The 27,068-nt window shown below is 46.7% G+C and overlaps 6 non-coding genes across 6 annotated transcripts; all 6 read left to right on the forward strand.

Annotated features, from left to right (window-relative positions):
* The first annotated feature begins 13,788 nt into the window (after positions 1-13,788).
* On the forward strand, positions 13,789-13,860 carry trnae-uuc (transfer RNA glutamic acid (anticodon UUC)). The gene has a single exon. It is a non-coding gene; the product is annotated as a tRNA-Glu (tRNA).
* Positions 13,861-17,840: 3,980 nt separating this feature from the next.
* trnae-uuc (transfer RNA glutamic acid (anticodon UUC)) lies at positions 17,841-17,912 on the forward strand. Its single transcript has one exon. It is a non-coding gene; the product is annotated as a tRNA-Glu (tRNA).
* Positions 17,913-19,866: 1,954 nt separating this feature from the next.
* trnae-uuc (transfer RNA glutamic acid (anticodon UUC)) lies at positions 19,867-19,938 on the forward strand. Its single transcript has one exon. It is a non-coding gene; the product is annotated as a tRNA-Glu (tRNA).
* Positions 19,939-21,887: 1,949 nt separating this feature from the next.
* trnae-uuc (transfer RNA glutamic acid (anticodon UUC)) lies at positions 21,888-21,959 on the forward strand. Its single transcript has one exon. It is a non-coding gene; the product is annotated as a tRNA-Glu (tRNA).
* Positions 21,960-23,908: 1,949 nt separating this feature from the next.
* Positions 23,909-23,980, forward strand: trnae-uuc (transfer RNA glutamic acid (anticodon UUC)). The gene has a single exon. It is a non-coding gene; the product is annotated as a tRNA-Glu (tRNA).
* Positions 23,981-25,929: 1,949 nt separating this feature from the next.
* Positions 25,930-26,001, forward strand: trnae-uuc (transfer RNA glutamic acid (anticodon UUC)). The gene has a single exon. It is a non-coding gene; the product is annotated as a tRNA-Glu (tRNA).
* Positions 26,002-27,068: the final 1,067 nt, after the last annotated feature.

The following is a 27,068-nucleotide window of genomic DNA, read 5'->3' on the forward strand; positions in this document are numbered from 1 at the left end:
TATCAATCAACTCAACGCCAGTTTGAAGAATGCAACATTTGAAAGTTAGCAACGTGTGCAAGACTTTAGTGAGAGAGAGTTGGGCCGTGATAACATTTCTAAGCAGTAAGATATTCAGTAGGCCTGAGCCCTTGCTGCATAATACAATTCTCCCCATACTGATTCTGCTATCTTCAATTGGTCTCCTCTGGTTACCGTCATACCTGCCACTGGCAAGCGTTTCTCCTTATTACCTCAATCAAATCCCCTTGTAATTTTGAAAGCCTCTTATTAAATTTCCTCTTAACCGTCTGAGGAAAACAATCACAAACTCTCAACATAACTGAAGTTCCTTATCCCTCGGACCACTCTGCAAGACGTCAAACTGACTGTCTCGCTCTGTATGTCTATCTTTGTCTCCCTCTTTGTCCCTGTCTCTCTCTGTATAGGATTCTGAGAGTGCTTGACAGGATAGATGCAGGGAGGATGTTTCCCCTCCTGGGGGAATCTACAACTAGGGGGCAAAGCTCCAGGATATCCGGTCGCCCATTTAAAACGGAGATGAGGAGGAATTTGTTCTCTCAGAATGTCGTGAATTTTTGGAATCCTCTACCCCAGAGAGCTGTGGAGGCGGAGCCACGGAATATATTCAAGGTGGAGATAGACATATATTTGAGCTGCAGTGGAGTCAAGGGTTATGGGGAGCGGGCAGGAAAGTGGCGTTGAGTAGAAGATCTGATCAGCCATGATCTTATTGAATGGCGGGGCAGGTTCGAGGGGCCGAATGGCCCACTCCTGCTCCTATTCCTTCTATTCTTATTTCTGTCCCTTCTGCCTCTGTCCCTCTGTTCACAGGTCGATTTTTGCTCTGACAGGTTCGGCATCTTTCAGTTCCTCGTTAGTATAGTGGTGAGTATCCCCGCCTGTCACGCGGGAGACCGGGGTTCAATTCCCCGACGGGGAGAATTTTTAACATCCCCAATTTTAAACCTTTGGGCAGCTCCTTAAAAAGACCCTGGGAAAAGTTGAATAAAACAAAATGAACGAAAATAATTTTAAAATATGTACATGACGAAATTTATAACAACTCCCTGCACCAGTTCCTCGTTAGTAGAGTGTTCTCCTTCTGTTTGCCTGTTGTGTGGGGCTCTGAGGAGGGAGAGAGAAAATGAGATAACAGCGGGAGAAAGCACGACTGCTCTTTCAAAGAGACAGCACAGGCACGATTGGCCGAATGGCCTCCCACCGTGCTGCCAGCCTCCATGAATGCATGACACTGAGATGGATATCTGAGACATACCCACACAAAGAGAGCGCATACGGGTATTTTGTGTGTGTTTGCTGCTTTGTCTCAAGCACTGCATAACCATGTCGTGGATATTATGATGTTCAGTTTTCACTTCCCCGACGGCTTCTCTCTGACTTTATGCCTCTGTCTCTGAGAAAAGCATAGAAGGTAATATATGGCAAATGGACCCCTTCCCGCACTTGATGCTGTGGCTTAGTGAACATGTCCTTTGTGTTCTCGTCTAAAAGATGTCATCTTGTACGAAAAGTTTGCCTGGCGTGAAAGTGATCTGAATTTCAAAGCAGCAAGGAGGAAAGTCTGCGTTGCTCTGCTTGCTGGCAGGCAGCTTTTTGCAGCATCCCTGGTGGTCTAGTGGTTAAGATTCGGCGCTTTTACTGCCGCGGCCCGGGTTCGATTCCCGATTAGAAAACAGTGCGTTTTGAGGCTGTTTGAAATGCCTCCAATCAATGCACCGGCGCGAAGCAATGTCTGCTCCTGATCAACCTTTGCAATTTCAACACTGCTGCTGCCTCAACAGGTACACAATGCACTTCCTTGCCTTTTGTAAAATGCCTGCTGTTTCAAAGTCAGCAGGAAATTACATTTGGGACGAGACAATTTAAACGTGTACATGCCCACATTTAACTGCAGCTGACAGTGTCAGAACAGTCACGGTTATTATCAAACTTCCATGTATTTTCTTGCAGGCTGCACCCCCTAACAAACTTAGCTTATCACAGCACGGCTATCAATCAACTCAACGCCAGTTTGAAGAATGCAACATTTCAAAGTTAGCAACGTGTGCAAGACTTTAGTGAGAGAGAGTTGGGCCGTGATAACATTTCTAAGCAGTAAGATATTCAGTAGGCCTGAGCCCTTGCTGCGTAATACAATTCTCCCCATACTGATTCTGCTATCTTCAATTGGTCTCCTCTGGTTACCGTCATACCTGCCACTGGCAAGCGTTTCTCCTTATTACCTCAATCAAATCCCCTTGTAATTTTGAAAGCCTCTTATTAAATTTCCTCTTAACCGTCTGAGGAAAACAATCACAAACTCTCAACATAACTGAAGTTCCTTATCCCTCGGACCACTCTGCAAGACGTCAAACTGAGTGTCTCGCTCTGTATGTCTATCTTTGTCTCCCTCTTTGTCCCTGTCTCTCTCTGTATAGGATTCTGAGGGTGCTTGACAGGATAGATGCAGGGAGGATGTTTCCCCTCCTGGGGGAATCTACAACTAGGGGGCAAAGCTCCAGGATATCCGGTCGCCCATTTAAAACGGAGATGAGGAGGAATTTGTTCTCTCAGAATGTCGTGAATTTTTGGAATCCTCTACCCCAGAGAGCTGTGGAGGCGGAGCCACGGAATATATTCAAGGTGGAGATAGACATATATTTGAGCTGCAGTGGAGTCAAGGGTTATGGGGAGCGGGCAGGAAAGTGGCGTTGAGTACAAGATCTGATCAGCCATGATCTTATTGAATGGCGGGGCAGGCTCGAGGGGCCGAATGGCCCACTCCTGCTCCGATTCCTTCTGTTCTTATTTCTGTCCCTTCTGCCTCAGTCCCTCTGTTCACAGGTCGATTTTTGCTCTGACAGATTCGGCACCTTTCAGTTCCTCGTTAGTATAGTGGTGAGTATCCCCGCCTGTCACGCGGGAGACCGGGGTTCAATTCCCCGTCGGGGAGGATTTTTAACATCCCCAACTTTAAACTTTTGGGCAGCTCCTTAAAAAGACCCTGGGAAAAGTTGAATAGAACAAAATGAACGAAAATAATTTTAAAATATGTACATGACGAAATTTATAACAACTCCCTGCACCAGTTCCTCGTTAGTAGAGTGTTCTCCTTCTGTTTGCCTGTTGTGTGGGGCACTGAGGAGGGAGAGAGAAAATGAGATAACAGCGGGAGAAAGCACGACTGCTCTTTCAAAGAGACAGCACAGGCACGATTCGCCGAATGGCCTCCCACCGTGCTGCCAGCCTCCATGAATGCATGACACTGAGATGGATATCTGAGACATACCCACACAAAGAGAGCACATACGGGTATTTTGTGTGTGTTTGCTGCTTTGTCTCAAGCACTGCATAACCATTTCCTGGACAATGTCGTGGATATTATGATGTTCAGTTTTCACTTCCCCGACGGCTTCTCTCTGACTTTATGCCTCTGTCTCTGAGAAAAGCATAGAAGGAAATATATGGCAAATGGACCCCTTCCCGCACTTGATGCTGTGGCTTAGTGAACATGTCCTTTGTGTTCTCGTCTAAAAGATGTCATCTTGTCCGAAAAGTTTGCCTGGCGTGAAAATGATCTGAATTTCAAAGCAGCAAGGAGGAAAGTCTGCGTTGCTCTGCTTGCTGGCAGGCAGCTTCTTGCAGCTTCCCTGGTGGTCTAGTGGTTAGGATTCGGCGCTTTCACCGCCACGGCCCGGGTTCGATTCCCGGTTAGGGAACAGTGCGTTTTGAGGCTGTTTAAAATGCCTCCAATCAATGCACCGGCGCGAAGCAATGTCTGCTCCTGATCAACCTTTGCCATTTCAACACTGCTGCTGCCTCAACAGGTACACAATGCACTTCCTTGCATTTTGTAAAATGCCTGCTGTTTCAAAGTCAGCAGGAAATTACATTTGGGACGAGACAATTTAAACGTGTACATGCCCACATTTAACTGCAGCTGACAGTGTCAGAACAGTCACTGTTATTATCAAACTTCCATGTATTTTCTTGCAGGCTGCACCCCCCTAACAAACATAGCTTATCACAGCACGGCTATCAATCAACTCAACGCCAGTTTGAAGAATGCAACATTTGAAAGTTAGCAACGTGTGCAAGACTTTAGTGAGAGAGAGTTGGGCCGTGATAACATTTCTAAGCAGTAAGATATTCAGTAGGCCTGAGCCTTTGCTGCGTAATACAATTCTCCCCATACTGATTCTGCTATCTTCAATTGGTCTCCTCTGGTTACCGTCATACCTGCCACTGGAAAGCGTTTCTCCTTATTACCTCAATCAAATCCCCTTGTAATTTTGAAAGCCTCTTATTAAATTTCCTCTTAACCGTCTGAGGAAAACAATCACAAACTCTCAACATAACTGAAGTTCCTTATCCCTCGGACCACTCTGCAAGACGTCAAACTGACTGTCTCGCTCTGTATGTCTATCTTTGTCTCCCTCTTTGTCCCTGTCTCTCTCTGTATAGGATTCTGAGGGTGCTTGACAGGATAGATGCAGGGAGGATGTTTCCCCTCCTGGGGGAATCTACAACTAGGGGGCAAAGCTCCAGGATATCCGGTCGCCCATTTAAAACGGAGATGAGGAGGAATTTGTTCTCTCAGAATGTCGTGAATCTTTGGAATCCTCTACCCCAGAGAGCTGTGGAGGCGGAGCCACTGAATATATTCAAGGTGGAGATCGACATATATTTGAGCTGCAGTGGAGTCAAGGGTTATGGGGAGCGGGCAGGAAAGTGGCGTTGAGTACAAGATCTGATCAGCCATGATCTTATTGAATGGCGGGGCAGGCTCGAGGGGCCGAATGGCCCACTCCTGCTCCGATTCCTTCTGTTCTTATTTCTGTCCCTTCTGCCTCTGTCCCTCTGTTCACAGGTCGATTTTTGCTCTGACAGATTCGGCACCTTTCAGTTCCTCGTTAGTATAGTGGTGAGTATCCCCGCCTGTCACGCGGGAGACCGGGGTTCAATTCCCCGACGGGGAGAATTTTTAACATCCCCAACTTTAAACTTTTGGGCAGCTCCTTAAAAAGACCCTGGGAAAAGTTGAATAGAACAAAATGAACGAAAATAATTTTAAAATATGTACATGACGAAATTTATAACAACTCCCTGCACCAGTTCCTCGTTAGTAGAGTGTTCTCCTTCTGTTTGCCTGTTGTGTGGGGCACTGAGGAGGGAGAGAGAAAATGAGATAACAGCGGGAGAAAGCACGACTGCTCTTTCAAAGAGACAGCACAGGCACGATTGGCCGAATGGCCTCCCACCGTGCTGCCAGCCTCCATGAATGCATGACACTGAGATGGATGTCTGAGACATACCCACACAAAGAGAGCACATACGGGTATTTTGTGTGTGTTTGCTGCTTTGTCTCAAGCACTGCATAACCATTTCCTGGACAATGTCGTGGATATTATGATGTTCAGTTTTCACTTCCCCGACGGCTTCTCTCTGACTTTATGCCTCTGTCTCTGAGAAAAGCATAGAAGGTAATATATGGCAAATGGACCCCTTCCCGCACTTGATGCTGTGGCTTAGTGAACATGTCCTTTGTGTTCTCGTCTAAAAGATGTCATCTTGTACGAAAAGTTTGCCTGGCGTGAAAGTGATCTGAATTTCAAAGCAGCAAGGAGGAAAGTCTGCGTTGCTCTGCTTGCTGGCAGGCAGCTTTTTGCAGCATCCCTGGTGGTCTAGTGGTTAAGATTCGGCGCTTTTACTGCCGCGGCCCGGGTTCGATTCCCGATTAGAAAACAGTGCGTTTTGAGGCTGTTTGAAATGCCTCCAATCAATGCACCGGCGCGAAGCAATGTCTGCTCCTGATCAACCTTTGCAATTTCAACACTGCTGCTGCCTCAACAGGTACACAATGCACTTCCTTGCCTTTTGTAAAATGCCTGCTGTTTCAAAGTCAGCAGGAAATTACATTTGGGACGAGACAATTTAAACGTGTACATGCCCACATTTAACTGCAGCTGACAGTGTCAGAACAGTCACGGTTATTATCAAACTTCCATGTATTTTCTTGCAGGCTGCACCCCCGTAACAAACTTAGCTTATCACAGCACGGCTATCAATCAACTCAACGCCAGTTTGAAGAATGCAACATTTGAAAGTTAGCAACGTGTGCAAGACTTTAGTGAGAGAGAGTTGGGCCGTGATAACATTTCTAAGCAGTAAGATATTCAGTAGGCCTGAGCCCTTGCTGCGTAATACAATTCTCCCCATACTGATTCTGCTATCTTCAATTGGTCTCCTCTGGTTACCGTCATACCTGCCACTGGCAAGCGTTTCTCCTTATTACCTCAATCAAATCCCCTTGTAATTTTGAAAGCCTCTTATTAAATTTCCTCTTAACCGTCTGAGGAAAACAATCACAAACTCTCAACATAACTGAAGTTCCTTATCCCTCGGACCACTCTGCAAGACGTCAAACTGAGTGTCTCGCTCTGTATGTCTATCTTTGTCTCCCTCTTTGTCCCTGTCTCTCTCTGTATAGGATTCTGAGGGTGCTTGACAGGATAGATGCAGGGAGGATGTTTCCCCTCCTGGGGGAATCTACAACTAGGGGGCAAAGCTCCAGGATATCCGGTCGCCCATTTAAAACGGAGATGAGGAGGAATTTGTTCTCTCAGAATGTCGTGAATTTTTGGAATCCTCTACCCCAGAGAGCTGTGGAGGCGGAGCCACGGAATATATTCAAGGTGGAGATAGACATATATTTGAGCTGCAGTGGAGTCAAGGGTTATGGGGAGCGGGCAGGAAAGTGGCGTTGAGTACAAGATCTGATCAGCCATGATCTTATTGAATGGCGGGGCAGGCTCGAGGGGCCGAATGGCCCACTCCTGCTCCGATTCCTTCTGTTCTTATTTCTGTCCCTTCTGCCTCAGTCCCTCTGTTCACAGGTCGATTTTTGCTCTGACAGATTCGGCACCTTTCAGTTCCTCGTTAGTATAGTGGTGAGTATCCCCGCCTGTCACGCGGGAGACCGGGGTTCAATTCCCCGACGGGGAGAATTTTTAACATCCCCAACTTTAAACTTTTGGGCAGCTCCTTAAAAAGACCCTGGGAAAAGTTGAATAGAACAAAATGAACGAAAATAATTTTAAAATATGTACATGACGAAATTTATAACAACTCCCTGCACCAGTTCCTCGTTAGTAGAGTGTTCTCCTTCTGTTTGCCTGTTGTGTGGGGCACTGAGGAGGGAGAGAGAAAATGAGATAACAGCGGGAGAAAGCACGACTGCTCTTTCAAAGAGACAGCACAGGCACGATTCGCCTAATGGCCTCCCACCGTGCTGCCAGCCTCCATGAATGCATGACACTGAGATGGATATCTGAGACATACCCACACAAAGAGAGCACATACGGGTATTTTGTGTGTGTTTGCTGCTTTGTCTCAAGCACTGCATAACCATTTCCTGGACAATGTCGTGGATATTATGATGTTCAGTTTTCACTTCCCCGACGGCTTCTCTCTGACTTTATGCCTCTGTCTCTGAGAAAAGCATAGAAGGAAATATATGGCAAATGGACGCCTTCCCGCACTTGATGCTGTGGCTTAGTGAACATGTCCTTTGTGTTCTCGTCTAAAAGATGTCATCTTGTCCGAAAAGTTTGCCTGGCGTGAAAGTGATCTGAATTTCAAAGCAGCAAGGAGGAAAGTCTGCGTTGCTCTGCTTGCTGGCAGGCAGCTTCTTGCAGCTCCCTGCAGCATCCCTGGTGGTCTAGTGGTTAGGAATCGGCGCTTTCACCGCCGCGGCCCGGGTTCGATTCCCGGTTAGGGAACAGTGCGTTTTGAGGCTGTTTGAAATGCCTCCAATCAATGCACCCGCGCGAAGCAATGTCTGCTCCTGATCAACCTCAGCAATTTCAACACTGCTGCTGCCTCAACAGGTACACAATGCACTTCCTTGCCTTTTGTAAAATGCCTGCTGTTTCAAAGTCAGCAGGAAATTACATTTGGGACGAGACAATTTAAACGTGTACATGCCCACATTTAACTGCAGCTGACAGTGTCAGAACAGTCACGGTTATTATCAAACTTCCATGTATTTTCTTGCAGGCTGCACCCCCCTAACAAACTTAGCTTATCACAGCACGGCTATCAATCATCTCAACGCCAGTTTGAAGAATGCAACATTTGAAAGTTAGCAACGTGTGCAAGACTTTAGTGAGAGAGAGTTGGGCCGTGATAACATTTCTAAGCAGTAAGATATTCAGTAGGCCTGAGCCCTTGCTGCATAATACAATTCTCCCCATACTGATTCTGCTATCTTCAATTGGTCTCCTCTGGTTACCGTCATACCTGCCACTGGCAAGCGTTTCTCCTTATTACCTCAATCAAATTCCCTTGTAATTTTGAAAGCCTCTTATTAAATTTCCTCTTAACCGTCTGAGGAAAACAATCACAAACTCTCAACATAACTGAAGTTCCTTATCCCTCGGACCACTCTGCAAGACGTCAAACTGACTGTCTCGCTCTGTATGTCTATCTTTGTCTCCCTCTTTGTCCCTGTCTCTCTCTGTATAGGATTCTGAGGGTGCTTGACAGGATAGATGCAGGGAGGATGTTTCCCCTCCTGGGGGAATCTACAACTAGGGGGCAAAGCTCCAGGATATCCGGTCGCCCATTTAAAACGGAGATGAGGAGGAATTTCTTCTCTCAGAATGTCGTGAATCTTTGGAATCCTCTACCCCAGAGAGCTGTGGAGGCGGAGCCACTGAATATATTCAAGGTGGAGGTAGACATATATTTGAGCTGCAGTGGAGTCAAGGGTTATGGGGAGCGGGCAGGAAAGTGGCGTTGAGTAGAAGATCTGATCAGCCATGATCTTATTGAATGGCGGGGCAGGTTCGAGGGGCCGAATGGCCCACTCCTGCTCCTATTCCTTCTATTCTTATTTCTGTCCCTTCTGCCTCTGTCCCTCTGTTCACAGGTCGATTTTTGCTCTGACAGATTCGGCACCTTTCAGTTCCTCGTTAGTATAGTGGTGAGTATCCCCGCCTGTCACGCGGGAGACCGGGGTTCAATTCCCCGACGGGGAGAATTTTTAACATTCCCAATTTTAAACCTTTGAGCAGCTCCTTAAAAAGACCCTGGGAAAAGTTGAATAGAACAAAATGAACGAAAATAATTTTAAAATATGTACATGACGAAATTTATAACAACTCCCTGCACCAGTTCCTCGTTAGTAGAGTGTTCTCCTTCTGTTTGCCTGTTGTGTGGGGCTCTGAGGAGGGAGAGAGAAAATGAGATAACAGCGGGAGAAAGCACGACTGCTCTTTCAAAGAGACAGCACAGGCACGATTGGCCGAAAGGCCTCGCACCGTGCTGCCAGCCTCCATGAATGCATGACACTGAGATGGATATCTGAGACATACCCACACAAAGAGAGCACATACGGGTATTTTGTGTGTGTTTGCTGCTTTGTCTCAAGCACTGCATAACCATTTCCTGGACAATGTCGTGGATATTATGATGTTCAGTTTTCACTTCCCCGAGGGCTTCTCTCTGACTTTATGCCTCTGTCTCTGAGAAAAGCATAGACGGAAATATATGGCAAATGGACCCCTTCCCGCACTTGATGCTGTGGCTTAGTGAACATGTCCTTTGTGTTCTCGTCTAAAAGATGTCATCTTGTCCGAAAAGTTTGCCTGGCGTGAAAGTGATCTGAATTTCAAAGCAGCAAGGAGGAAAGTCTGCGTTGCTCTGCTTACTGGCAGGCAGCTTCTTGCAGCTTCCCTGGTGGTCTAGTGGTTAGGATTCAGCACTTTCACCGCCGCGGCCCGGGTTCGAATCCCGGTTAGGGAACAGTGCGTTTTGAGGCTGTTTGAAATGCCTCCAATCAATGCACCGGCGCGAAGCAATGTCTGCTCCTGATCAACCTTTGCCATTTCAACACTGCTGCTGCCTCAACAGGTACACAATGCACTTCCTTGCCTTTTGTAAAATGCCTGCTGTTTCAAAGTCAGCAGGAAATTACATTTGGGACGAGACAATTTAAACGTGTACATGCCCACATTTAACTGCAGCTGACAGTGTCAGAACAGTCACTGTTATTATCAAACTTCCATGTATTTTCTTGCAGGCTGCACCCCCCTAACAAACATAGCTTATCACAGCACGGCTATCAATCAACTCAACGCCAGTTTGAAGAATGCAACATTTGAAAGTTAGCAACGTGTGCAAGACTTTAGTGAGAGAGAGTTGGGCCGTGATAACATTTCTAAGCAGTAAGATATTCAGTAGGCCTGAGCCCTTGCTGCATAATACAATTCTCCCCATACTGATTCTGCTATCTTCAATTGGTCTCCTCTGGTTACCGTCATACCTGCCACTGGCAAGCGTTTCTCCTTATTACCTCAATCAAATCCCCTTGTAATTTTGAAAGCCTCTTATTAAATTTCCTCTTAACCGTCTGAGGAAAACAATCACAAACTCTCAACATAACTGAAGTTCCTTATCCCTCGGACCACTCTGCAAGACGTCAAACTGACTGTCTCGCTCTGTATGTCTATCTTTGTCTCCCTCTTTGTCCCTGTCTCTCTCTGTATAGGATTCTGAGAGTGCTTGACAGGATAGATGCAGGGAGGATGTTTCCCCTCCTGGGGGAATCTACAACTAGGGGGCAAAGCTCCAGGATATCCGGTCGCCCATTTAAAACGGAGATGAGGAGGAATTTGTTCTCTCAGAATGTCGTGAATTTTTGGAATCCTCTACCCCAGAGAGCTGTGGAGGCGGAGCCACGGAATATATTCAAGGTGGAGATAGACATATATTTGAGCTGCAGTGGAGTCAAGGGTTATGGGGAGCGGGCAGGAAAGTGGCGTTGAGTAGAAGATCTGATCAGCCATGATCTTATTGAATGGCGGGGCAGGTTCGAGGGGCCGAATGGCCCACTCCTGCTCCTATTCCTTCTATTCTTATTTCTGTCCCTTCTGCCTCTGTCCCTCTGTTCACAGGTCGATTTTTGCTCTGACAGGTTCGGCATCTTTCAGTTCCTCGTTAGTATAGTGGTGAGTATCCCCGCCTGTCACGCGGGAGACCGGGGTTCAATTCCCCGACGGGGAGAATTTTTAACATCCCCAATTTTAAACCTTTGGGCAGCTCCTTAAAAAGACCCTGGGAAAAGTTGAATAAAACAAAATGAACGAAAATAATTTTAAAATATGTACATGACGAAATTTATAACAACTCCCTGCACCAGTTCCTCGTTAGTAGAGTGTTCTCCTTCTGTTTGCCTGTTGTGTGGGGCTCTGAGGAGGGAGAGAGAAAATGAGATAACAGCGGGAGAAAGCACGACTGCTCTTTCAAAGAGACAGCACAGGCACGATTGGCCGAATGGCCTCCCACCGTGCTGCCAGCCTCCATGAATGCATGACACTGAGATGGATATCTGAGACATACCCACACAAAGAGAGCGCATACGGGTATTTTGTGTGTGTTTGCTGCTTTGTCTCAAGCACTGCATAACCATGTCGTGGATATTATGATGTTCAGTTTTCACTTCCCCGACGGCTTCTCTCTGACTTTATGCCTCTGTCTCTGAGAAAAGCATAGAAGGAAATATATGATAAATGGACCCCTTCCCGCACTTGATGCTGTGGCTTAGTGAACATGTCCTTTGTGTTCTCGTCTAAAAGATGTCATCTTGTACGAAAAGTTTGCCTGGCGTGAAAGTGATCTGAATTTCAAAGCAGCAAGGAGGAAAGTCTGCGTTGCTCTGCTTGCTGGCAGGCAGCTTTTTGCAGCTTCCCTGGTGGTCTAGTGGTTAAGATTCGGCGCTTTTACTGCCGCGGCCCGGGTTCGATTCCCGATTAGGGAACAGTGCGTTTTGAGGCTGTTTGAAATGCCTCCAATCAATGCACCCGCGCGAAGCAATGCCTGCTCCTGATCAACCTTTGCAATTTCAACACTGCTGCTGCCTCAACAGGTACACAATGCACTTCCTTGCCTTTTGTAAAATGCCTGCTGTTTCAAAGTCAGCAGGAAATTACATTTGGGACGAGACAATTTAAACGTGTACATGCCCACATTTAACTGCAGCTGATAGTGTCAGAACAGTCACGGTTATTATCAAACTTCCATGTATTTTCTTGCAGGCTGCACCCCCCTAACAAACTTAGCTTATCACAGCACGGCTATCAATCAACTCAACGCCAGTTTGAAGAATGCAACATTTGAAAGTTAGCAACGTGTGCAAGACTTTAGTGAGAGAGAGTTGGGCCGTGATAACATTTCTAAGCAGTAATATATTCAGTAGGCCTGAGCCCTTGCTGCGTAATACAATTCTCCCCATACTGATTCTGCTATCTTCAATTGGTCTCCTCTGGTTACCGTCATACCTGCCACTGGCAAGCGTTTCTCCTTATTACCTCAATCAAATCCCCTTGTAATTTTGAAAGCCTCTTATTAAATTTCCTCTTAACCGTCTGAGGAAAACAATCACAAACTCTCAACATAACTGAAGTTCCTTATCCCTCGGACCACTCTGCAAGACGTCAAACTGACTGTCTCGCTCTGTATGTCTATCTTTGTCTCCCTCTTTGTCCCTGTCTCTCTCTGTATAGGATTCTGAGGGTGCTTGACAGGATAGATGCAGGGAGGATGTTTCCCCTCCTGGGGGAATCTACAACTAGGGGGCAAAGCTCCAGGATATCCGGTCGCCCATTTAAAACGGAGATGAGGAGGAATTTGTTCTCTCAGAATGTCGTGAATCTTTGGAATCCTCTACCCCAGAGAGCTGTGGAGGCGGAGCCACTGAATATATTCAAGGTGGAGATAGACATATATTTGAGCTGCAGTGGAGTCAAGGGTTATGGGGAGCGGGCAGGAAAGTGGCGTTGAGTACAAGATCTGATCAGCCATGATCTTATTGAATGGCGGGGCAGGCTCGAGGGGCCGAATGGCCCACTCCTGCTCCGATTCCTTCTGTTCTTATTTCTGTCCCTTCTGCCTCTGTCCCTCTGTTCACAGGTCGATTTTTGCTCTGACAGATTCGGCACCTTTCAGTTCCTCGTTAGTATAGTGGTGAGTATCCCCGCCTGTCACGCGGGAGACCGGGGTTCAATTCCCCGACGGGGAGAATTTTTAACATCCCCAACTTTAAACTTTTGGGCAGCTCCTTAAAAAGACCCTGGGAAAAGTTGAATAGAACAAAATGAACGAAAATAATTTTAAAATATGTACATGACGAAATTTATAACAACTCCCTGCACCAGTTCCTCGTTAGTAGAGTGTTCTCCTTCTGTTTGCCTGTTGTGTGGGGCACTGAGGAGGGAGAGAGAAAATGAGATAACAGCGGGAGAAAGCACGACTGCTCTTTCAAAGAGACAGCACAGGCACGATTGGCCGAATGGCCTCCCACCGTGCTGCCAGCCTCCATGAATGCATGACACTGAGATGGATATCTGAGACATACCCACACAAAGAGAGCACATACGGGTATTTTGTGTGTGTTTGCTGCTTTGTCTCAAGCACTGCATAACCATTTCCTGGACAATGTCGTGGATATTATGATGTTCAGTTTTCACTTCCCCGACGGCTTCTCTCTGACTTTATGCCTCTGTCTCTGAGAAAAGCATAGAAGGAAATATATGGCAAATGGACCCCTTCCCGCACTTGATGCTGTGGCTTAGTGAACATGTCCTTTGTGTTCTCGTCTAAAAGATGTCATCTTGTCCGAAAAGTTTGCCTGGCGTGAAAGTGATCTGAATTTCAAAGCAGCAAGGACGAAAGTCTGCGTTGCTCTGCTTGCTGGCAGGCAGCTTCTTGCAGCTCCCTGCAGCATCCCTGGTGGTCTAGTGGTTAGGATTCGGCGCTTTCACCGCCGCGGCCCGGGTTCGATTCCCGGTTAGGGAACAGTGCGTTTTGAGGCTGTTTGAAATGCCTCCAATCAATGCACCCGCGCGAAGCAATGTCTGCTCCTGATCAACCTTTGCCATTTCAAAACAGCTGCTGCCTCAACAGGTACACAATGCACTTCCTTGCCTTTTGTAAAATGCCTGCTGTTTCAAAGTCAGCAGGAAATTACATTTGGGACGAGACAATTTAAACGTGTACATGCCCACATTTAACTGCAGCTGACAGTGTCAGATCAGTCACTGTTATTATCAAACTTCCATGTATTTTCTTGCAGGCTGCACCCCCCTAACAAACATAGCTTATCACAGCACGGCTATCATTCAACTCAACGCCAGTTTGAAGAATGCAACATTTGAAAGTTAGCAACGTGTGCAAGACTTTAGTGAGAGAGAGTTGGGCCGTGATAACATTTCTAAGCAGTAAGATATTCAGTAGGCCTGAGCCCTTGCTGCATAATACAATTCTCCCCATACTGATTCTGCTATCTTCAATTGGTCTCCTCTGGTTACCGTCATACCTGCCACTGGCAAGCGTTTCTCCTTATTACCTCAATCAAATCCCCTTGTAATTTTGAAAGCCTCTTATTAAATTTCCTCTGAACCGTCTGAGGAAAACAATCACAAACTCTCAACATAACTGAAGTTCCTTATCCCTCGGACCACTCTGCAAGACGTCAAACTGACTGTCTCGCTCTGTATGTCTATCTTTGTCTCCCTCTTTGTCCCTGTCTCTCTCTGTATAGGATTCTGAGGGTGCTTGACAGGATAGATGCAGGGAGGATGTTTCCCCTCCTGGGGGAATCTACAACTAGGGGGCAAAGCTCCAGGATATCCGGTCGCCCATTTAAAACGGAGATGAGGAGGAATTTCTTCTCTCAGAATGTCGTGAATCTTTGGAATCCTCTACCCCAGAGAGCTGTGGAGGCGGAGCCACTGAATATATTCAAGGTGGAGGTAGACATATATTTGAGCTGCAGTGGAGTCAAGGGTTATGGGGAGCGGGCAGGAAAGTGGCGTTGAGTAGAAGATCTGATCAGCCATGATCTTATTGAATGGCGGGGCAGGTTCGAGGGGCCGAATGGCCCACTCCTGCTCCTATTCCTTCTATTCTTATTTCTGTCCCTTCTGCCTCTGTCCCTCTGTTCACAGGTCGATTTTTGCTCTGACAGATTCGGCACCTTTCAGTTCCTCGTTAGTATAGTGGTGAGTATCCCCGCCTGTCACGCGGGAGACCGGGGTTCAATTCCCCGACGGGGAGAATTTTTAACATCCCCAATTTTAAACCTTTGGGCAGCTCCTTAAAAAGACCCTGGGAAAAGTTGAATAGAACAAAATGAACGAAAATAATTTTAAAATATGTACATGACGAAATTTATAACAACTCCCTGCACCAGTTCCTCGTTAGTAGAGTGTTCTCCTTCTGTTTGCCTGTTGTGTGGGGCTCTGAGGAGGGAGAGAGAAAATGAGATAACAGCGGGAGAAAGCACGACTGCTCTTTCAAAGAGACAGCACAGGCACGATTGGCCGAATGGCCTCCCACCGTGCTGCCAGCCTCCATGAATGCATGACACTGAGATGGATATCTGAGACATACCCACACAAAGAGAGCACATACGGGTATTTTGTGTGTGTTTGCTGCTTTGTCTCAAGCACTGCATAACCATTTCCTGGACAATGTCGTGGATATTATGATGTTCAGTTTTCACTTCCCCGACGGCTTCTCTCTGACTTTATGCCTCTGTCTCTGAGAAAAGCATAGAAGGTAATATATGGCAAATGGACCCCTTCCCGCACTAGATGCTGTGGCTTAGTGAACATGTCCTTTGTGTTCTCGTCTAAAAGATGTCATCTTGTACGAAAAGTTTGCCTGGCGTGAAAGTGATCTGAATTTCAAAGCAGCAAGGAGGAAAGTCTGCGTTGCTCTGCTTGCTGGCAGGCAGCTTTTTGCAGCTTCCCTGGTGGTCTAGTGGTTAAGATTCGGCGCTTTTACTGCCGCGGCCCGGGTTCGATTCCCGATTAGGCAACAGTGCGTTTTGAGGCTGTTTGAAATGCCCCCAATCAATGCACCCGCGCGAAGCAATGCCTGCTCCTGATCAACCTTTGCAATTTCAACACTGCTGCTGCCTCAACAGGTACACAATGCACTTCCTTGCCTTTTGTAAAATGCCTGCTGTTTCAAAGTCAGCAGGAAATTACATTTGGGACGAGACAATTTAAACGTGTACATGCCCACATTTAACTGCAGCTGACAGTGTCAGAACAGTCACGGTTATTATCAAACTTCCATGTATTTTCTTGCAGGCTGCACCCCCCTAACAAACTTAGCTTATCACAGCACGGCTATCAATCAACTCAACGCCAGTTTGAAGAATGCAACATTTGAAAGTTAGCAACGTGTGCAAGACTTTAGTGAGAGAGAGTTGGGCCGTGATAACATTTCTAAGCAGTAAGATATTCAGTAGGCCTGAGCCCTTGCTGCGTAATACAATTCTCCCCATACTGATTCTGCTATCTTCAATTGGTCTCCTCTGGTTACCGTCATACCTGCCACTGGCAAGCGTTTCTCCTTATTACCTCAATCAAATCCCCTTGTAATTTTGAAAGCCTCTTATTAAATTTCCTCTTAACCGTCTGAGGAAAACAATCACAAACTCTCAACATAACTGAAGTTCCTTATCCCTCGGACCACTCTGCAAGACGTCAAACTGACTGTCTCGCTCTGTATGTCTATCTTTGTCTCCCTCTTTGTCCCTGTCTCTCTCTGTATAGGATTCTGAGGGTGCTTGACAGGATAGATGCAGGGAGGATGTTTCCCCTCCTGGGGGAATCTACAACTAGGGGGCAAAGCTCCAGGATATCCGGTCGCCCATTTAAAACGGAGATGAGGAGGAATTTGTTCTCTCAGAATGTCGTGAATTTTTGGAATCCTCTACCCCAGAGAGCTGTGGAGGCGGAGCCACGGAATATATTCAAGGTGGAGATAGACATATATTTGAGCTGCAGTGGAGTCAAGGGTTATGGGGAGCGGGCAGGAAAGTGGCGTTGAGTACAAGATCTGATCAGCCATGATCTTATTGAATGGCGGGGCAGGCTCGAGGGGCCGAATGGCCCACTCCTGCTCCGATTCCTTCTGTTCTTATTTCTGTCCCTTCTGCCTCTGTCCCTCTGTTCACAGGTCGATTTTTGCTCTGACAGATTCGGCACCTTTCAGTTCCTCGTTAGTATAGTGGTGAGTATCCCCGCCTGTCACGCGGGAGACCGGGGTTCAATTCCCCGACGGGGAGGATTTTTAACATCCCCAACTTTAAACTTTTGGGCAGCTCCTTAAAAAGACCCTGGGAAAAGTTGAATAGAACAAAATGAACGAAAATAATTTTAAAATATGTACATGACGAAATTTATAACAACTCCCTGCACCAGTTCCTCGTTAGTAGAGTGTTATCCTTTTGTTTGCCTGTTGTGTGGGGCACTGAGGAGGGAGAGAGAAAATGAGATAACAGCGGGAGAAAGCACGACTGCTCTTTCAAAGAGACAGCACAGGCACGATTGGCCGAATGGCCTCCCACCGTGCTGCCAGCCTCCATGAATGCATGACACTGAGATGGATATCTGAGACATACCCACACAAAGAGAGCACATACGGGTATTTTGTGTGTGTTTGCTGCTTTGTCTCAAGCACTGCATAACCATTTCCTGGACAATGTCGTGGATATTATAATGTTCAGTTTTCACTTCCCCGACGGCTTCTCTCTGACTTTATGCCTCTGTCTCTGAGAAAAGCATAGAAGGAAATATATGGCAAATGGACCCCTTCCCGCACTTGATGCTGTGGCTTAGTGAACATGTCCTTTGTGTTCTCGTCTAAAAGATGTCATCTTGTCCGAAAAGTTTGCCTGGCGTGAAAGTGATCTGAATTTCAAAGCAGCAAGGAGGAAAGTCTGCGTTGCTCTGCTTGCTGGCAGGCAGCTTCTTGCAGCTTCCCTGGTGGTCTAGTGGTTAGGATTCGGCGCTTTCACCGCCGCGGCCCGGGTTCGATTCCCGGTTAGGGAACAGTGCGTTTTGAGGCTGTTTGAAATGCCTCCAATCAATGCACCGGCGCGAAGCAATGTCTGCTCCTGATCAACCTTTGCCATTTCAACACTGCTGCTGCCTCAACAGGTACACAATGCACTTCCTTGCCTTTTGTAAAATGCCTGCTGTTTCAAAGTCAGCAGGAAATTACATTTGGGACGAGACAATTTAAACGTGTACATGCCCACATTTAACTGCAGCTGACAGTGTCAGAACAGTCACTGTTATTATCAAACTTCCATGTATTTTCTTGCAGGCTGCACCCCCCTAACAAACATAGCTTATCACAGCACGGCTATCATTCAACTCAACGCCAGTTTGAAGAATGCAACATTTGAAAGTTAGCAACGTGTGCAAGACTTTAGTGAGAGAGAGTTGGGCCGTGATAACATTTCTAAGCAGTAAGATATTCAGTAGGCCTGAGCCCTTGCTGCATAATACAATTCTCCCCATACTGATTCTGCTATCTTCAATTGGTCTCCTCTGGTTACCGTCATACCTGCCACTGGCAAGCGTTTCTCCTTATTACCTCAATCAAATCCCCTTGTAATTTTGAAAGCCTCTTATTAAATTTCCTCTGAACCGTCTGAGGAAAACAATCACAAACTCTCAACATAACTGAAGTTCCTTTTCCCTCGGACCACTCTGCAAGACGTCAAACTGACTGTCTCGCTCTGTATGTCTATCTTTGTCTCCCTCTTTGTCCCTGTCTCTCTCTGTATAGGATTCTGAGGGTGCTTGACAGGATAGATGCAGGGAGGATGTTTCCCCTCCTGGGGGAATCTACAACTAGGGGGCAAAGCTCCAGGATATCCGGTCGCCCATTTAAAACGGAGATGAGGAGGAATTTCTTCTCTCAGAATGTCGTGAATCTTTGGAATCCTCTACCCCAGAGAGCTGTGGAGGCGGAGCCACTGAATATATTCAAGGTGGAGGTAGACATATATTTGAGCTGCAGTGGAGTCAAGGGGTATGGGGAGCGGGCAGGAAAGTGGCGTTGAGTAGAAGATCTGATCAGCCATGATCTTATTGAATGGCGGGGCAGGTTCGAGGGGCCGAATGGCCCACTCCTGCTCCTATTCCTTCTATTCTTATTTCTGTCCCTTCTGCCTCTGTCCCTCTGTTCACAGGTCGATTTTTGCTCTGACAGATTCGGCACCTTTCAGTTCCTCGTTAGTATAGTGGTGAGTATCCCCGCCTGTCACGCGGGAGACCGGGGTTCAATTCCCCGACGGGGAGAATTTTTAACATCCCCAATTTTAAACCTTTGAGCAGCTCCTTAAAAAGACCCTGGGAAAAGTTGAATAGAACAAAATGAACGAAAATAATTTTAAAATATGTACATGACGAAATTTATAACAACTCCCTGCACCAGTTCCTCGTTAGTAGAGTGTTCTCCTTCTGTTTGCCTGTTGTGTGGGGCTCTGAGGAGGGAGAGAGAAAATGAGATAACAGCGGGAGAAAGCACGACTGCTCTTTCAAAGAGACAGCACAGGCACGATTGGCCGAATGGTCTCCCACCGTGCTGCCAGCCTCCATGAATGCATGACACAGAGATGGATATCTGAGACATACCCACACAAAGAGAGCACATACGGGTATTTTGTGTGTGTTTGCTGCTTTGTCTCAAGCACTGCATAACCATTTCCTGGACAATGTCGTGGATATTATGATGTTCAGTTTTCACTTCCCCGACGGCTTCTCTCTGACTTTATGCCTCTGTCTCTGAGAAAAGCATAGAAGGAAATATATGGCAAATGGACCCCTTCCCGCACTTGATGCTGTGGCTTAGTGAACATGTCCTTTGTGCTCTCGTCTAAAAGATGTCATCTTGTCCGAAAAGTTTGCCTGGCGTGAAAGTGATCTGAATTTCAAAGCAGCAAGGAGGAAAGTCTGCGTTGCTCTGCTTGCTGGCAGGCAGCTTCTTGCAGCTTCCCTGGTGGTCTAGTGGTTAGGATTCGGCGCTTTCACCGCCGCGGCCCGGGTTCGATTCCCGGTTAGGGAACAGTGCGTTTTGAGGCTGTTTGAAATGCCTCCAATCAATGCACCGGCGCGAAGCAATGTCTGCTCCTGATCAACCTTTGCCATTTCAACACTGCTGCTGCCTCAACAGGTACACAATGCACTTCCTTGCATTTTGTAAAATGCCTGCTGTTTCAAAGTCAGCAGGAAATTACATTTGGGACGAGACAATTTAAACGTGTACATGCCCACATTTAACTGCAGCTGACAGTGTCAGAACAGTCACTGTTATTATCAAACTTCCATGTATTTTCTTGCAGGCTGCACCCCCCTAACAAACATAGCTCAGCACGGCTATCAATCAACTCAACGCCAGTTTGAAGAATGCAACATTTGAAAGTTAGCAACGTGTGCAAGACTTTAGTGAGAGAGAGTTGGGCCGTGATAACATTTCTAAGCAGTAAGATATTCAGTAGGCCTGAGCCCTTGCTGCGTAATACAATTCTCCCCATACTGATTCTGCTATCTTCAATTGGTCTCCTCTGGTTACCGTCATACCTGCCACTGGCAAGCGTTTCTCTTTATTACCTCAATCAAATCCCCTTGTAATTTTGAAAGCCTCTTATTAAATTTCCTCTTAACCGTCTGAGGAAAACAATCACAAACTCTCAACATAACTGAAGTTCCTTATCCCTCGGACCACTCTGCAAGATGTCAAACTGACTGTCTCGCTCTGTATGTCTATCTTTGTCTCCCTCTTTGTCCCTGTCTCTCTCTGTATAGGATTCTGAGGGTGCTTGACAGGATAGATGCAGGGAGGATGTTTCCCCTCCTGGGGGAATCTACAACTAGGGGGCAAAGCTCCAGGATATCCGGTCGCCCATTTAAAACGGAGATGAGGAGGAATTTCTTCTCTCAGAATGTCGTGAATCTTTGGAATCCTCTACCCCAGAGAGCTGTGGAGGCGGAGCCACTGAATATATTCAAGGTGGAGGTAGACATATATTTGAGCTGCAGTGGAGTCAAGGGTTATGGGGAGCGGGCAGGAAAGTGGCGTTGAGTAGAAGATCTGATCAGCCATGATCTTATTGAATGGCGGGGCAGGTTCGAGGGGCCGAATGGCCCACTCCTGCTCCTATTCCTTCTATTCTTATTTCTGTCCCATCTGCCTCTGTCCCTCTGTTCACAGGTCGATTTTTGCTCTGACAGATTCGGCATCTTTCAGTTCCTCGTTAGTATAGTGGTGAGTATCCCCGCCTGTCACGCGGGAGACCGGGGTTCAATTCCCCGACGGGGAGAATTTTTAACATCCCCAATTTTAAACCTTTGGGCAGCTCCTTAAAAAGACCCTGGGAAAAGTTGAATAGAACAAAATGAACGAAAATAATTTTAAAATATGTACATGACGAAATTTATAACAACTCCCTGCACCAGTTCCTCGTTAGTAGAGTGTTCTCCTTCTGTTTGCCTGTTGTGTGGGGCACTGAGGAGGGAGAGAGAAAATGAGATAACAGCGGGAGAAAGCACGACTGCTCTTTCAAAGAGACAGCACAGGCACGATTGGCCGAATGGCCTCCCACCGTGCTGCCAGCCTCCATGAATGCATGACACAGAGATGGATATCTGAGACATACCCACACAAAGAGAGCACATACGGGTATTTTGTGTGTGTTTGCTGCTTTGTCTCAAGCACTGCATAACCATTTCCTGGACAATGTCGTGGATATTATGATGTTCAGTTTTCACTTCCCCGACGGCTTCTCTCTGACTTTATGCCTCTGTCTCTGAGAAAAGCATAGAAGGAAATATATGGCAAATGGACCCCTTCCCGCACTTGATGCTGTGGCTTAGTGAACATGTCCTTTGTGCTCTCGTCTAAAAGATGTCATCTTGTCCGAAAAGTTTGCCTGGCGTGAAAGTGATCTGAATTTCAAAGCAGCAAGGAGGAAAGTCTGCGTTGCTCTGCTTGCTGGCAGGCAGCTTCTTGCAGCTTCCCTGGTGGTCTAGTGGTTAGGATTCGGCGCTTTCACCGCCGCGGCCCGGGTTCGATTCCCGGTTAGGGAACAGTGCGTTTTGAGGCTGTTTGAAATGCCTCCAATCAATGCACCGGCGCGAAGCAATGTCTGCTCCTGATCAACCTTTGCCATTTCAACACTGCTGCTGCCTCAACAGGTACACAATGCACTTCCTTGCATTTTGTAAAATGCCTGCTGTTTCAAAGTCAGCAGGAAATTACATTTGGGACGAGACAATTTAAACGTGTACATGCCCACATTTAACTGCAGCTGACAGTGTCAGAACAGTCACTGTTATTATCAAACTTCCATGTATTTTCTTGCAGGCTGCACCCCCCTAACAAACATAGCTCAGCACGGCTATCAATCAACTCAACGCCAGTTTGAAGAATGCAACATTTGAAAGTTAGCAACGTGTGCAAGACTTTAGTGAGAGAGAGTTGGGCCGTGATAACATTTCTAAGCAGTAAGATATTCAGTAGGCCTGAGCCCTTGCTGCGTAATACAATTCTCCCCATACTGATTCTGCTATCTTCAATTGGTCTCCTCTGGTTACCGTCATACCTGCCACTGGCAAGCGTTTCTCCTTATTACCTCAATCAAATCCCCTTGTAATTTTGAAAGCCTCTTATTAAATTTCCTCTTAACCGTCTGAGGAAAACAATCACAAACTCTCAACATAACTGAAGTTCCTTATCCCTCGGACCACTCTGCAAGATGTCAAACTGACTGTCTCGCTCTGTATGTCTATCTTTGTCTCCCTCTTTGTCCCTGTCTCTCTCTGTATAGGATTCTGAGGGTGCTTGACAGGATAGATGCAGGGAGGATGTTTCCCCTCCTGGGGGAATCTACAACTAGGGGGCAAAGCTCCAGGATATCCGGTCGCCCATTTAAAACGGAGATGAGGAGGAATTTCTTCTCTCAGAATGTCGTGAATCTTTGGAATCCTCTACCCCAGAGAGCTGTGGAGGCGGAGCCACTGAATATATTCAAGGTGGAGGTAGACATATATTTGAGCTGCAGTGGAGTCAAGGGTTATGGGGAGCGGGCAGGAAAGTGGCGTTGAGTAGAAGATCTGATCAGCCATGATCTTATTGAATGGCGGGGCAGGTTCGAGGGGCCGAATGGCCCACTCCTGCTCCTATTCCTTCTATTCTTATTTCTGTCCCTTCTGCCTCTGTCCCTCTGTTCACAGGTCGATTTTTGCTCTGACAGATTCGGCACCTTTCAGTTCCTCGTTAGTATAGTGGTGAGTATCCCCGCCTGTCACGCGGGAGACCGGGTTTCAATTCCCCGACGGGGAGAATTTTTAACATCCCCAATTTTAAACCTTTGAGCAGCTCCTTAAAAAGACCCTGGGAAAAGTTGAATAGAACAAAATGAACGAAAATAATTTTAAAATATGTACATGACGAAATTTATAACAACTCCCTGCACCAGTTCCTCGTTAGTAGAGTGTTCTCCTTCTGTTTGCCTGTTGTGTGGGGCTCTGAGGAGGGAGAGAGAAAATGAGATAACAGCGGGAGAAAGCACGACTGCTCTTTCAAAGAGACAGCACAGGCACGATTGGCCGAATGGCCTCCCACCGTGCTGCCAGCCTCCATGAATGCATGACACTGAGATGGATATCTGAGACATACCCACACAAAGAGAGCACATACGGGTATTTTGTGTGTGTTTGCTGCTTTGTCTCAAGCACTGCATAACCATTTCCTGGACAATGTCGTGGATATTATGATGTTCAGTTTTCACTTCCCCGACGGCTTCTCTCTGACTTTATGCCTCTGTCTCTGAGAAAAGCATAGAAGGAAATATATGGCAAATGGACCCCTTCCCGCACTTGATGCTGTGGCTTAGTGAACATGTCCTTTGTGCTCTCGTCTAAAAGATGTCATCTTGTCCGAAAAGTTTGCCTGGCGTGAAAGTGATCTGAATTTCAAAGCAGCAAGGAGGAAAGTCTGCGTTGCTCTGCTTGCTGGCAGGCAGCTTCTTGCAGCTTCCCTGGTGGTCTAGTGGTTAGGATTCGGCGCTTTCACCGCCGCGGCCCGGGTTCGATTCCCGGTTAGGGAACAGTGCGTTTTGAGGCTGTTTGAAATGCCTCCAATCAATGCACCGGCGCGAAGCAATGTCTGCTCCTGATCAACCTTTGCCATTTCAACACTGCTGCTGCCTCAACAGGTACACAATGCACTTCCTTGCATTTTGTAAAATGCCTGCTGTTTCAAAGTCAGCAGGAAATTACATTTGGGACGAGACAATTTAAACGTGTACATGCCCACATTTAACTGCAGCTGACAGTGTCAGAACAGTCACTGTTATTATCAAACTTCCATGTATTTTCTTGCAGGCTGCACCCCCCTAACAAACATAGCTCAGCACGGCTATCAATCAACTCAACGCCAGTTTGAAGAATGCAACATTTGAAAGTTAGCAACGTGTGCAAGACTTTAGTGAGAGAGAGTTGGGCCGTGATAACATTTCTAAGCAGTAAGATATTCAGTAGGCCTGAGCCCTTGCTGCGTAATACAATTCTCCCCATACTGATTCTGCTATCTTCAATTGGTCTCCTCTGGTTACCGTCATACCTGCCACTGGCAAGCGTTTCTCTTTATTACCTCAATCAAATCCCCTTGTAATTTTGAAAGCCTCTTATTAAATTTCCTCTTAACCGTCTGAGGAAAACAATCACAAACTCTCAACATAACTGAAGTTCCTTATCCCTCGGACCACTCTGCAAGATGTCAAACTGACTGTCTCGCTCTGTATGTCTATCTTTGTCTCCCTCTTTGTCCCTGTCTCTCTCTGTATAGGATTCTGAGGGTGCTTGACAGGATAGATGCAGGGAGGATGTTTCCCCTCCTGGGGGAATCTACAACTAGGGGGCAAAGCTCCAGGATATCCGGTCGCCCATTTAAAACGGAGATGAGGAGGAATTTCTTCTCTCAGAATGTCGTGAATCTTTGGAATCCTCTACCCCAGAGAGCTGTGGAGGCGGAGCCACTGAATATATTCAAGGTGGAGGTAGACATATATTTGAGCTGCAGTGGAGTCAAGGGTTATGGGGAGCGGGCAGGAAAGTGGCGTTGAGTAGAAGATCTGATCAGCCATGATCTTATTGAATGGCGGGGCAGGTTCGAGGGGCCGAATGGCCCACTCCTGCTCCTATTCCTTCTATTCTTATTTCTGTCCCATCTGCCTCTGTCCCTCTGTTCACAGGTCGATTTTTGCTCTGACAGATTCGGCATCTTTCAGTTCCTCGTTAGTATAGTGGTGAGTATCCCCGCCTGTCACGCGGGAGACCGGGGTTCAATTCCCCGACGGGGAGAATTTTTAACATCCCCAATTTTAAACCTTTGGGCAGCTCCTTAAAAAGATCCTGGGAAAAGTTGAATAGAACAAAATGAACGAAAATAATTTTAAAATATGTACATGACGAAATTTATAACAACTCCCTGCACCAGTTCCTCGTTAGTAGAGTGTTCTCCTTCTGTTTGCCTGTTGTGTGGGGCACTGAGGAGGGAGAGAGAAAATGAGATAACAGCGGGAGAAAGCACGACTGCTCTTTCAAAGAGACAGCACAGGCACGATTGGCCGAATGGCCTCCCACCGTGCTGCCAGCCTCCATGAATGCATGACACAGAGATGGATATCTGAGACATACCCACACAAAGAGAGCACATACGGGTATTTTGTGTGTGTTTGCTGCTTTGTCTCAAGCACTGCATAACCATTTCCTGGACAATGTCGTGGATATTATGATGTTCAGTTTTCACTTCCCCGACGGCTTCTCTCTGACTTTATGCCTCTGTCTCTGAGAAAAGCATAGAAGGAAATATATGGCAAATGGACCCCTTCCCGCACTTGATGCTGTGGCTTAGTGAACATGTCCTTTGTGCTCTCGTCTAAAAGATGTCATCTTGTCCGAAAAGTTTGCCTGGCGTGAAAGTGATCTGAATTTCAAAGCAGCAAGGAGGAAAGTCTGCGTTGCTCTGCTTGCTGGCAGGCAGCTTCTTGCAGCTTCCCTGGTGGTCTAGTGGTTAGGATTCGGCGCTTTCACCGCCGCGGCCCGGGTTCGATTCCCGGTTAGGGAACAGTGCGTTTTGAGGCTGTTTGAAATGCCTCCAATCAATGCACCGGCGCGAAGCAATGTCTGCTCCTGATCAACCTTTGCCATTTCAACACTGCTGCTGCCTCAACAGGTACACAATGCACTTCCTTGCATTTTGTAAAATGCCTGCTGTTTCAAAGTCAGCAGGAAATTACATTTGGGACGAGACAATTTAAACGTGTACATGCCCACATTTAACTGCAGCTGACAGTGTCAGAACAGTCACTGTTATTATCAAACTTCCATGTATTTTCTTGCAGGCTGCACCCCCCTAACAAACATAGCTCAGCACGGCTATCAATCAACTCAACGCCAGTTTGAAGAATGCAACATTTGAAAGTTAGCAACGTGTGCAAGACTTTAGTGAGAGAGAGTTGGGCCGTGATAACATTTCTAAGCAGTAAGATATTCAGTAGGCCTGAGCCCTTGCTGCGTAATACAATTCTCCCCATACTGATTCTGCTATCTTCAATTGGTCTCCTCTGGTTACCGTCATACCTGCCACTGGCAAGCGTTTCTCCTTATTACCTCAATCAAATCCCCTTGTAATTTTGAAAGCCTCTTATTAAATTTCCTCTTAACCGTCTGAGGAAAACAATCACAAACTCTCAACATAACTGAAGTTCCTTATCCCTCGGACCACTCTGCAAGATGTCAAACTGACTGTCTCGCTCTGTATGTCTATCTTTGTCTCCCTCTTTGTCCCTGTCTCTCTCTGTATAGGATTCTGAGGGTGCTTGACAGGATAGATGCAGGGAGGATGTTTCCCCTCCTGGGGGAATCTACAACTAGGGGGCAAAGCTCCAGGATATCCGGTCGCCCATTTAAAACGGAGATGAGGAGGAATTTCTTCTCTCAGAATGTCGTGAATCTTTGGAATCCTCTACCCCAGAGAGCTGTGGAGGCGGAGCCACTGAATATATTCAAGGTGGAGGTAGACATATATTTGAGCTGCAGTGGAGTCAAGGGTTATGGGGAGCGGGCAGGAAAGTGGCGTTGAGTAGAAGATCTGATCAGCCATGATCTTATTGAATGGCGGGGCAGGTTCGA

This window comes from Somniosus microcephalus, unplaced genomic scaffold (assembly GCF_052327205.1).
Source record: "Somniosus microcephalus isolate GS21.2 unplaced genomic scaffold, FLI_Smic_1.0 scaffold50, whole genome shotgun sequence".
Taxonomy (NCBI): domain Eukaryota; kingdom Metazoa; phylum Chordata; class Chondrichthyes; order Squaliformes; family Somniosidae; genus Somniosus; species Somniosus microcephalus.